This window comes from Pseudorca crassidens, chromosome 2 (genome assembly GCF_039906515.1).
Source record: "Pseudorca crassidens isolate mPseCra1 chromosome 2, mPseCra1.hap1, whole genome shotgun sequence".
NCBI lineage: Eukaryota > Metazoa > Chordata > Mammalia > Artiodactyla > Delphinidae > Pseudorca > Pseudorca crassidens.
In genome coordinates this window covers 129,385,658-129,398,764 of record NC_090297.1, presented here as the reverse complement: position 1 = coordinate 129,398,764, position 13,107 = coordinate 129,385,658, and the positions used below count along the sequence as shown (strand labels likewise).

General features: G+C 39.6%; 1 pseudogene; it reads right to left on the bottom strand.

The window, feature by feature from the left end:
- Positions 1 to 10,485: 10,485 nt before the first annotated feature.
- LOC137219716 (heterogeneous nuclear ribonucleoprotein H-like) lies at positions 10,486 to 12,546 on the bottom strand (annotated as a pseudogene).
- Positions 12,547 to 13,107: the final 561 nt, after the last annotated feature.

Sequence of the window (13,107 nt, the reverse complement as noted above, 5' to 3'; positions counted from 1 at the left end):
AAAGCAAGAAGTTATGGCCTGTCCAAAACATATTCAGAAGGACAAAAGAAGAGAAGATGAGATAAAATCCAAACTGAGAATTATGAGTATGTCTGAAGAGTAACCCAAAAGAATTTGGACAGAAGTAATAGTAAATCAAAGACAAATTGAATAAAAATGTCCAGACCTAACAGAAGACTTAAACATAAATTAATGAAATTAATGGAAGAAGACTCACATCTAGACATACCTTGGGAAAAAAATTAGATAACAAGGATCTTATAGGCATTAGGCAGACTAAAACAGATTACTTATAAATGACCAAAAATCTGGTAGTCCTCATGTAGAGCTTCCACTATAACAGACTTTGTAACATATTTGCAGGGATACAATTTGAAATCCAAGCTATTGTGTAAGTATGAAGCAAGTGTGAGCCAATGTGTTCATGTGTAACGGCAAGAGAAAAATGAGAGACTTCAGAATAAGCATACCATTCGTGTTCGCTTCTTTAAGGAAATCTTAAGTATATATTCATCTAATTAAGAAAGAAATCAAAATAAGAGTTCCAAATGAGGAAGTTGTGCTATAAAATATGGGCAGTGGACATTAAAGCCCATTAAACATCATTCATTCATTCATTCATTCATTCATTTAACAAGTATTTATTGAGCCATTACTACGTGATAAGTGTTAGAAATGCAACAGTGAACAAAACTGTTGTCCATGAGTTAGTGGGAAACAAAGAAAATTCAACAAGTAATTATAATCATCAATGTGTGCTATGAAGCATATAGTAGAGGGAACTAGCCTATTTTAGGGGTCAAAGAGGATAAACCAGAAATGAAATTCTTAACTGAGACCTAAAAGGTTGCTGAGAATTAGCCAAGCAAACAAAAGGAGGGGAGAGAGTGTTCTAGACAAACTGAAGAGCTCTTATAAGCCTCAGAAGCAATACAGGACATTTGAAGAATAGAAATATGTTTGGGAATTCCCTGGCAGTCCAGTGGTTAAGACACTGCGCTTTCACTGCCAAGGCCATGGGTTCAATCCCTAGTCAGGGAACTAAGATCCCACAAGCCGTGCAGCATGAGAAAAAAAAAAGTTCACTGTAGCTGGAACTTGGAGACCAGGCTAGAAAGATAGTCTGGGCCTGGATAATGACTGTAAACCATGCTAAGGGGGTTGGCTTTTATCCTAAAGGTAAGTCAAAATATTACAGAAAAGTTTAACAGGAAATAGATGACCAGATTTGAGAAAATCTGATTTGAAAAAATTCAGGAAAAAATTTCTTGTATGTAGATAATGGATTGTACTGTAGCATAGGTAAGTGGGTAGATTCAAAATATTTACAAAAAAAAGATATTTAGGAGACAATCAATAGGATATGGTGGGACTTCCCTGGTGGTGCAGTGGTTAAAAATCCACCGGCCAATTCAGGGGACACGGGTTCGAGCCCTGGTCCAGGAATATCCCACATGCCGCAGAGCAACTAAGCCTGTGCTCCACAACTACTGAGCCTGCTCTCGAGAGCCCACGAGCCACAACTACGGAGCCCGTGTGCCACAACTACTGAAGCCTGCGCACCTAGAGCGCATACTCCGCAACAAGAAAAGCCACCGCAATGAGAAGCCAGCGCACCACAACGAAGAGTAGCCCCCCCAATGCAGCCATAAATAAATAAATAAATAAATAAATAATTTTTAAAAAATAGGACATGATGAATGATTAGACACTGCAGAAAAGGGAGAGGAGGAGTTAAGACTGACTAGTAGTTTCTAGCAGGGGCCATTGGGTGGATAGTCATGCTGCTGCTGAGAGGGGAGATATTGGAGAAGGATCAGGTTAGGGGGATAGTTCAGTTGGGGACATTTCGATTTGAGGAATCTAGAAATCATTCAAGTAGGCAACTGGGTATATGAATCTGCCGCTCAGGGAAAAGATCTGTCCCAATGTAGAGATTTTTGAGTTAAAAAGCAGTTGTCAAAAAGATGGGCAGACATCAGGAGAGGCAGGTGGGAGGGGCCCTCCAGGAGGAGTGGGAGAGGAGCAGAGGGCGATTGCTCCACCCACTCAGGCCCGGGTAGCCTGCTGAGCTCCCAGGTGAGGTGCTCTGCCCTCTGAGACCAGGGGTGGGGGGCACACCTGGGCCCCTTCTGTTCCTTGAGCCTAAGGCCCACCCACCACATCCCCCAGGGCCTTTTCCAGCCCTGTGGGTCCTAAGCATAGGCCCCACCCACCGCCCAAACCTCACCCTTGCTTAGGCCCCACTCTCCACAGCCAAGGCCTTACCCGCTCTCTATTTTTTTTTTCTTTTCCCTCTTCCAATTTTTTACTATTGTGGTACTGATGTACCTGCCAGTTGTTGATTCATCTATATTTTTATTTTTACATTCTTTCTAACATATCTGCTAGTTTCCTGGTCTTATTTTATTTTTTATTTTGTTACTCTTCTCTCTCCTCTTTTTTTTTTTTGCCACTCCATGCAGCTTGCGGGATCTTGGTTCACAAGCCTGGGGTCAGGCCGAAACTCCTGTGGTGGGAGCTCTGAGTCTGAACCACTGGATTAACAGAGAACCTCAGACCCCAGGAAATATTCATCGGACTGAGGTCTCACAGAGCTCCTTTTCTCAGCACCAAGACCCAGCTCCACATAATAGCCTACAAACTCCAGCGCTGGAAGCCTCAGGCCAAACAACTAGTAAAACAGGAAAACAATTCCGCTCAAAAAAAGAAGGGATGGTAAAAAAATATGTCACAGATGAGGAGAAAGGTAAAAACCTACAAGACCAAATAACAGAAGAGGAAATAGGCAATCTACCTGAAAAAGTATTCAGAGTAATGGTAGTAAAGATGATCCAGGATCTCGGATAGAATGGAGGCATGGATTGAGAAAATACAAGAAATGTTTAACAAAATCTAGAAGAATGAAGAAACAAACAAACAGAGATGAAAAATACAATAACTGAAATGAAAAATACACTAGAAGGAATCAATGACAGAATAACTGAGGCAGAAGAACGAATAAGTGAGGTGGAAGACAAAATGGTGCAAATAACCGCCAAGGAGCAGAATAAAGAAAAAAAAATGAAAAGAATTGAAGACAATCTCAGAGACCTCTGGGACAACACTAAATGCACCAACATTCAAATTATAGGGGTCCTAGAAGAAGAAGAGGAAAATGAAAGGGTCTGAGAAAATATTCAAAGAGATTATAGTTGAAAACTTCCCTCACATGGGAAAGGAAATAGTCATCCAAATCCAGGAAGCACAGAGAGTCCCATACAGGATAAACCCTAGGAAAAATACACCAAGACACATATTACTCAAACTAACAAAAATTAAATTCAAAGAAAAAATATTAAAAGCAGCAAAGGAAAAACAAAAAATAACATACAAAGGAATCCCCATAAGATTATCAGCTGATTTCTCAGCAGAAACTCTGCAGACCAGAAAGGAGTTGCAGGATATACTTAAAGTGATGAAAGGGAAAAACCTACAACCAAGATTACTCTACCCAGCAAGGATCTCATTCAGATTCAATGGAGAATTCAAAACCTTTTCAGACAACCAAAGATAAGAGAATTCAGCACCACCAAACCAGCTTTACAACAAATGCTAAAGAAACTTCTCTAAGTGGGAAACACAAGAAACAAAAAAGACCCACAAAAGCAAACCCAAACGATTAAGAAAATGGTAACAGGAACATACATATCGATAATAACCTTGAATGCAAATAGATTAAATGCCCCAACCAAAACACACAGACTGGCTGAATGGATACAAAAACAAGACCCGTATATACGCTGTCTACAAGAGACCCACTTCAGACCTAGGGACACATACAGACCAAAAGTGAATGGTTTGAAAAAGATATTCCATGCAAATGCAAATCAAAAGAAAGCTGGGGTAGCAATACTCGTATCAGATAAAATAGACTTTAAAATAAAGACTGTTACAAGAGATAAGGAGGGACACTACATAATGATCAAAGGATCAATCCAAGAAGAAGATATAACAGTTATAAATGTTTATGCATCCAGCATAGGAGCACCTCAATATATAAGGAAAATGCTAACAACCAGAAAAGGAGAAATTGACAGTAACACAATAATAGTAGGGGACTTTAACACCCCACTTACACCAATGGACAGATCATCCAAACAGAAAATAATAAGGAAACACAAGCTTTAAATGACACAATAGACCAGATAAATGTAATTGATATTTGTAGAACACTCCACCCAAAAGTGGCAGAATACACTTTCTTCTCAAGTGCACATGGAACATTCTCCAGGGTAGATCATATCTTACGACACAAATCAAGACTTGAAAAATTTGAGAAAATTGAAATCATATCAAGCATCTTTTCTGACCACAACACTATGAGACTGGAAATCAATTACAGGAAAAAAAACTGTAAAAAACACAAATACATGGAAGTTAAACAGTGTGCTAGTAAATAACCAAGAGATCACTGAAGAAATCAAAGAAAAATACATAGAAACAAATGACAATGAAAACACAATGACCCAAAACTTATTGGACACAGCAAAAGCAGTTCTAAGAGGGAAGTCTATAGCTATTCAATCTCACCTCAAGAAACAAAAAAAACTCAAATAAACAATCTAACACTACACTTAAAACAACTAGAGAAAGAATAACAAAGAAAACCCAAAGTCAGGTGAAGGAAAGAAATCATAAAGAACAGAGAAGAAATAAATGAAATAGAAACTAAGAAAACAGTAGCAAAGCTCAGTAAAACTAAAAGCTGGTTCTTTGAGAAGATAAACAAAATTGATAAACCCTTAGCCAGACTCATCAAGAAAAAAAAAAGAGAGGATGCAAATCAATAAAATTAGAAGTGAAAAAGGAGAAAGCACAACTTACACTGCAGAAATACAAAGGATTATAAGAGACTACTACAAACACCTATATGCCATTAAAATGGACAACCATGAAGAAATGAACGAATTCTTGGAAAGGTACAATTTTCCAATACTGAACCAGGAAGAATTAGAAAATATAAACAGACCTATCACAAGTAATGAAATTGAAACCACAATTAAAAATCTTCCAACCAACAAAAGTCCAGAACCAGATGGCTTCACAGGTGAATTCTATCAAACATTTAGAGAAGAGCTAACACCCACCCTTCTCAAACTCTTCCAAAAAATTTCAGAGGAAGAAACACTTCCAAATTCATTCTATGAAGGCACCATCACCCTGATACCAAAACCAGAAAAAGATATCACAAAAAAAGAAAATTGGACACCAATATCACCGATGAACATAGATGCAAAAATCCTGAACAAAATACTAGCAACAGAATACAACAGCACATTAAAAGGATCATACACCACCATCAAGTGGGATTTATCGCAGGGATGCAAGGATTCTTCAATATACGCAAATCAATCAATGTGATACACCACATCAACAAATTAAGGAATAAAAACCATATGATCATCTCAATACATGCAGAAAAAGTTTTGCCAAAACTCAACACTGCTTTTTGTTAAAGATTCTCCCAACAATGGGCATAGAGGGAACCTCCTCAACATAATAAAGGCCATATATGACAAACCCACAGCAAGCATCATACTCAGTAGTGAAAAACTGAAAGCATTTCCGCTAGGATCAGGAACAAGACAAGGATGTCCACTCTCGCCACAATTTTTTTGTTTTTAGTAAATTTATTTATTTATTTATTTTTAATTTTGGTTGCACTAGGTCTTTGTTGCTGTGTGCAGGCTTTCTCTAGTTGCGGCGAGCAGGGGCTACTGTTTGTTGCGGTACACAGGCTTCTCATTTCGGTGGCTTATCTTGTTGCAGAGCACAGGCTCTAGGGCCATGGGCTTTGGTAGTTGTGGCATGTGGGCTCGGTAGTTGTGGCTCAAGAGCACAGGCTCAGTAGTTGTGGCACAAGGGCTTAGTTGTCCCTGGCATGCAGGATCTTCCCAGACCAGGGTTTGAACCCATGTCCCCTGCATTGGCAGGTGGATTCTTAACCACTGTGCCACCAGGGAAGTCCCCACTCTCACCACTCTTATTCAACATAGTTTTTGAGGTCCTAGCCACAGCAATCAGAGAAGAAAAAGAAATAAAAGGAATACAAATTGAAAAAGAAGAAGTAAAGCTGTCACTATTTGCCGATGACATGATACTGTAAACAGAAATTCCTAAAGATGCCACCAAAAAATGACTAGAACTAATCAATGAATTTGGCAAGGTTGCAGGATACAAAATTAACACACAGAAATCTCTGGCATTCCTATGCACAAACAATGAAAAATCAGAAAGAGAAATTAAGGAAAGACTCCCATTTACCACTGTAACAAAAAGTATGAAATACCTAGAAATAAACCTACCTAAGGAGGTGAAAGACTTGTACTCAGAAAACTATAAAAGACTTATGAAAGAAATCAAAGAGGACTTCTCTGGTGGCGCAGTGGTTAAGAATCCGCCTGTCAATGCAGGGGACACAGGTCCAAGCTCTTGTCTGGGAAGATCCCACATGTCACGGAGCAACTAAGTCCATGTGCCACAACTACTGAGCTTGAGCTCTAGAGCCCACGAGCCAAAACTACTGAGCCCGCGCACCGCAACTACTGAAGCCCATATGCCTAGAGCCTGTGCTCCACAACAAGAGAAGCCACCGCATTGAGAAGCCCACGCACCACAACAAAGAGTAGCCCCTGCTCACCACACCTTGAGAAAGCCCGCATGCAGCAACAAAGACCCAACACAGCCATAAATAAATAAATAAATAAATTTACTTTTTATAAAAGAAATAAAAGATGACATAAACAGATGGAGAAATATACCATGTTCTTGGATTGTAAGAATCAATTTTGTGAAAATAATTATACTACCCAAAGCAATCTACAGATTCAATGCAATCCCTATCAAACTACCAATGGCATTATTCACAGATTTAGGACAAAATAATCTTACAATTCATATGGAAACACAAAAGACCCCGAATAGCCAAAGTAATCTTGAGAAAGAAAAACGAAGTTGGAGGAATCAGGCTCCCTGACTTCAAACTATACCTACCTACTATACTTGAAACTACAGTAATCAAGACAGTATGGTACTGGCACAGAAACAGAAATACAGATCAATCGTACAGGATAGAATGCCCAGAGATAATCACACGCACATATGGGCACCTAATTTATGACAAAGGAGGCAGGAACATACAATGGAGAAAAGATAGCCTCTTCAATAAGTGATGCTGGGAAAACTGGACAGCTACATGTAAAAGAATGAAATTAGAACACGACCCAACACCATACACAAAAATAAACTCCAAATGGATTAAAGACTCAAATGTAAGTCCAGACACTATAGAACTTTTAGAGGAAAACATAGGAAAAACACTCTGACATAAGCCACAGCAAGATATTTTTTGACCCACCTCCTAGAGTAACAGAAATAAAAACAAAAATAAACAAATGGACCTTAATGAAACTTAAAAGCTTTTGCACAGCAAAGGAAACCATAAACAAGATGAAAAGATAACCCTCAGAATGGGAGGATATATTTGCAAATGAAACAACAGACAAAGGATTAATCTCCAAAATATACAAACAGCTCATGGAGCTCAACGTCAAAAAAAACAAACAATCCAGGTAAAAATGCGCAGAAGACCTAAATAGGCATTTCACCAAGCAAGACATGCAGATGGCCAAGAGGCACATAAAAGGATGCTCAACATCACTAATTATTAGAGAAATGCAAATCAAAACTACAATGAGGTATCACCTCACACCTGTCAGAATGGCCATTATCAAAAAAATCTAGAAACAATAAATGCTACAAAGGGTGTGGTGAAAAGGGAACCCTCCTACACTGTTGGTGGGAATGTAAATTGACACAACCACTATGGAAAAAGTATGGAGGTTCCTTAAAAAACTAAAAATAGAACTACCATATGACCCAGCAATCCTACTACTGGGCATATACCCAGAGAAAACCATAATTCAAAAAGAGAAACGCAGGGCCTTTGTATGGAAGTATTATGGCAGCACCATAGCACTGGTGGAGGATGAGGAACAGGTGAAAATTACTGCAGTTCTCTCAGGATCTCTTGGGGGGATCTCTGCTGCCCCGCTGCCAACCCATTGGACTACAGCACTGCTTCTTCAAAGTGTTTAGAGGAGAATCCTTGAGCCTGTTGGAGAAGCAGCAATGGTGAGATGACCCATTCAATCTCCTGACTGGAACAATCAAACTCTGGCTGCTGACATTCTGGAGTTGTTGGCGGGGAGAAGATTAGTGGTCTTGACATTCACCATGTAAATGACAGGGTCTTGGGGCTCCAGCCGGGTGTCAGGCCTGTGTCTCTAAGGTGGGAGAGCCGAGTTCAGGACATTGGACCACCAGAGAACTCCTGGCCCCACATAATATCAATTGGCAAGAGCTCTCCCTGAGGTCTCCATCTCAGTGCTAAGACCCAGCTCCACTCAATGACTAGCAAGCTCCAGTGCTGGACACCCCATGCCAAATAACTATCAAGACGGGAACACAATCCCACCCATTAGCAGAGAGGTTGCCTAAAATCATAATAAGTTCACAGACAACCCAAAACACACGACTGAACGTGGTCTTGCCCACCAGAAAGACAAGATCCAGCCTCATCCACCAGAACACAGGCACTAGTCCCTTCCACCAGGAAGCCTACACAACACACTGAACCAACCTTACCCACTGGGGGCAGACAGCAAAAACAATGGGAACTACGAATGTGCAAACTGCGAAAAGGAGACCCCAAACACAGTAAGTTAAGCAAAATGAGAAGACAGAGAAATACGCAGCAGATGAAGGAGCAAAGTAAAAACCCACCAGCACAAACAAATGAAGAGGAAATAGGCAGTTTACCTGAAAAAGAATTCAAAGTAATGACAGTAAAGATGATCCAAAATGTTGGAAATAGAATGGAGAAAATACAAGAAATGTTTAAGAATGACCTAGGAGAACTAAAGAGCAAACAAGATGAACAACACAATAAATGAAATTAAAAATTCTCTAGAAGGAATCAATAGCAGAATAACTGAGGCAGAAGAACAGATAAGTGACCTGGAAGATAAAATAGTGGAAATAACCACCACAGAGCAGAATAAAGAAAAAGAATGGGGCTTCCCTGGTGGCGCAGTGGTTGAGAGTCCGCCTGCCGATGCAGGGGACGCGGGTTCGTGCCCCGGTCCGGGAGGATCCCACATGCTGCGGAGCGGCTGGGCCCGTGGGCCATGGCCGCTGGGCCTGCGCGTCCGGAGCCTGTGCTCCGCGGCGGGAGAGTCCACGGCGGCGAGAGGCCCGCGTACCGCAAAAAAAAAAAAAAAAAGAATAAAAAAAGAAAAAGAATGAAAAGAATTGAGGAGAGCCTCAGAGACCTCTGGGACAACATTAAACGCACCAACATTTGAATTATAGGGGTCCCAGAAGAAGAGAAAAAGAAAGGGACTGAAAAATATTTGAAGAGATTATAGTTGAAAACTTCCCTAATATGGGAAAGGAAATAGTCAATCAAGTCCAGAAAGCACAGAGGGTCCCATACAGAATAAATCCAGGGAGAAACACACCAAGACACATATTAATCAAACTATCAAAAATTAAATACAAAGAAAAAATATTAAAAGCAGCAAGGGAAAAGCAACAAATAACACATAAGGGAATCCCCATAAGGTTAACAGCTGGTCTTTCAGCAGAAACTCTGCAAGCCAGAAGGGAGTGGCAGGACAAATTTAGGTGATGAAAGGGAAAAATCTACAACCAAGATTACTCTACCCAGTAAGGATCTCATTCAGATGAGAAATTAAAACGCTTACAGACAAGCAAAGCTAAGAGAATTCAGCACCACCAAACCAGCTTTACAACAAATGCTAAAGGAACTTCTCTAGGCAGGAAACAAAAGAGAGGGAAAAGAACTACAAAAACAAACCCAAAACAATTAAGAAAATGGTAATAGGAACATACATATCGATAACTACCTTAAATGTAAATGGATTAAATGCTCCAACCAAAAGACATGGACTGGCTGAATGGATACAGAAACAAGACCCATATATAGGCTGTCTACAAGAGACCCAATTCAGACCTAGAGACACATACAGACTGAAAGTGAAGGGATGGAAAAAGATGTTCCATACAAATGGAAATCAAAAGAAAGCTGGAGTAGCAATTCTCATATCAGACAAACTAGACTTTAAAATAAAAACTATTACAAGAGACAAAGAAGGACATTACATAATGATGAAGGGATCAATCCAAGAAGAAGATATAACAATGGTAAATATTTATGCACCCAGCATAGGAGCACCTCAATACATTAGGCAAATGCTAACAGCCATAAAAGGGGAAATCGACAGTAACACAATCATAGTAGGGGACTTTAACACCCCACTTTCACCAATGGACAGATCATCCAAAATGAAAATAACTAAGGACACACAAGTTTTAAATAATACATTAAACAAGATGGGCTTAATTGATTTTTTTTTCAGTTTTTAAAAGGAAGACTTATTCGACAAGTTTCACTTAGCACAATACACCTAAAAGGAAAATCACAATACAATGAAAAGATTTAAATCAAGGCCTCAGAATTTCATACAAACACCAAGACCAAAATCCTAAAGTATTGGTATTGCGTCTCAAATTTTCCCCATTAACTTAAAAAAAAAAGCTTAAACTTACATACCATAGAGGTTATTAAATGAAACTAGAATTAATAAACATGCCAAATGTTTCACTTTTAATTGTAGACACAGCTCCTATATTGAGTTCTACAAAAAAGCATGTCTTTCAACAATGCATCCAGTGTTAAACGTAATGTGGTGCAAGCAACATTTAACATAATTCAGCTGCTTTAACCTAAATAAACCTACTGTTTAAATACATCCTACAATATAACTAACTTGAGAAAAGCTGAAAATTATTTAACAGTAATAGATTACTCAACCTAGTTACATCCTAAATGAATGTTTGTGTTCAAAAATACTGAAACTTAAGTCTTTAACACAATCCTGATTTCCACTTAGAGTAAGCATAAATCACAAGCTTGTATTGCAAAACTGTTAAAACTTAAGTTTTATTTTTCTTTTAAAAAATGTTGACCAAGAGTCAGTGATCAGAATCAATTACATTCCCCATCCACCACTCATACTGGACATGCTAGACATCCCTCCCATTCCATTCACTCCCATAGATGCTCAGCTTCCACTACTGAAGCAGCTGCTGTTCAGTGCTCCTTGGCTGTCTATGCAGTGTTTGATTGAAAATCACTGGAGTTTTCCTGTAAAACTTGGTCATATCCACTCATGCTGCTCTGGCCACCATAGCCACCTCCATAATGACCACTCAGCTGCTGGCTGGCTGGGCCACCATAACTAGACTGGTTTGACAAGCCCATGCCTCCCATCATTTGGCTACCATAAGCACCACTGCTTGCTCCTGCTGTAGAATTCAAGGAGAGCTCTACATATCTGTGTTTGTAAGCACCACCACTTGCTCCTGCTGTAGAATTCAAGAAGAGTTCTACATATCTGTGTTGCATATTTGCTTTGTCTTTTGCTATAGCTGTCACAGCATCTTCATGAGTTGCAAACTTGACATCTGCTTCACCAGTTGCTCTGCCATCAGGACCAATTTCAAAATGTACTCTCACAGGGTTGAGTGGTGAAAAAAAATTATAAATGTCATTCTCAGTAGTTCTGTAAGGTAATCCCTGCATGTGTACACAGTGTCCTGTTGTGCTCTGGAAAGTAGAGCCACCATCCCCATATCTGTGATCTCACATTCCTGAACAACAAATCTATCTGACCCAAATCCATAGCCATCATTATAGACATATAATCATCATAGCCTCCATAACCCCCACCATAAGCACCACGCCTCATCCTTTCAAAGCCAGCTCCTCTTCCAATGCTGTTATACGCTCTGCCATAGGGACCTGGCCACTGCATGGGCATAAGTTTTCGTGGTGGATCATAGTGAGTTCTAACTTCAGCTCGACTGCTTTTAAAGATTTCAATATACCTGTGCCCTATTCTTTCCTTGTGTTTCTTTAGAGCCTTTTCAGCTATTTCCTGTGAAGCAAACTGCACGAAGGCCTCCCCCGTACTCCTCCTCTGGAAGTCCACCAGCAATGTTATCCCATTTGGCACGATTTCCAACCCTGAGAAGAAGTGAACAATTTCTTCCTTGCTACATCCAAAGGGGAGTCCTCTAAGCCATACAAAACCATCATTGGCCGTGTCAAGACTATTTGGACCAGTATGCTTCAACACCCAATCCATTTCAATGTTGTTTGACTTGAATACTTCAACATATCTGTGTCCCATAGTTTCTTTGTCTTTTTTTAACGGCCAATTTGACTTCATCTTCTGATTCAAGTTCAACTATATCCTCGCCACTCGGTCTGCCTTCTCTGGTGTAGATGAAATGAACACCTTGAGCCCCATCTTGAATTTTGCAGTCAGAAAAAAACTGCTGCACTTCGTTGGCCGAGCAAGACCAAGACAAGCCCCAGACCTTCACCATGAATCCCGCGCCACCTTTGGTGCCCAACATCAACGTCTTTTAGGGAGTCCGGGTGTCAAAACAGACTCCACACACAACTTCAGCACAGATGAGAAGAAAATCAATTGATATTTATAAGACATTCCATACAAAAACAACAGAATACACTTCCTTCTCAAGTGCTCATGGAACATTCTCCAGGATAGATCATATCTTGGGTCACAAACCAAGCCTTGGTAAATACAAGAAAATTGAAATCCTATCAAGTGCCTTTTCTGACCACAATGCTATGAAACTAGATATCAATTACAGGAAAAAAAAACTATAAAAAATACAAACACATGGAGGCTAAACAATATGCTACTAAATAACCAAGAAATCACTGAAGAAATCAAAGAGGAAATCAAAAAATACCTAGAAACAAATCACAATGAAAAAATAACGACCCAAAATCTATGGGATGCAGCAAAAGCAGTTCTAAGGGGAAGTTTACAACAATACAATCCTATCTCAAGAAACAAGAAAAATCTCAAATAAACAACCTAACCTTACAACTAAAGCAATTAGAGAACAAAGAACAAAAAAATTCCAGAGTTAGCAGAAGGAAAG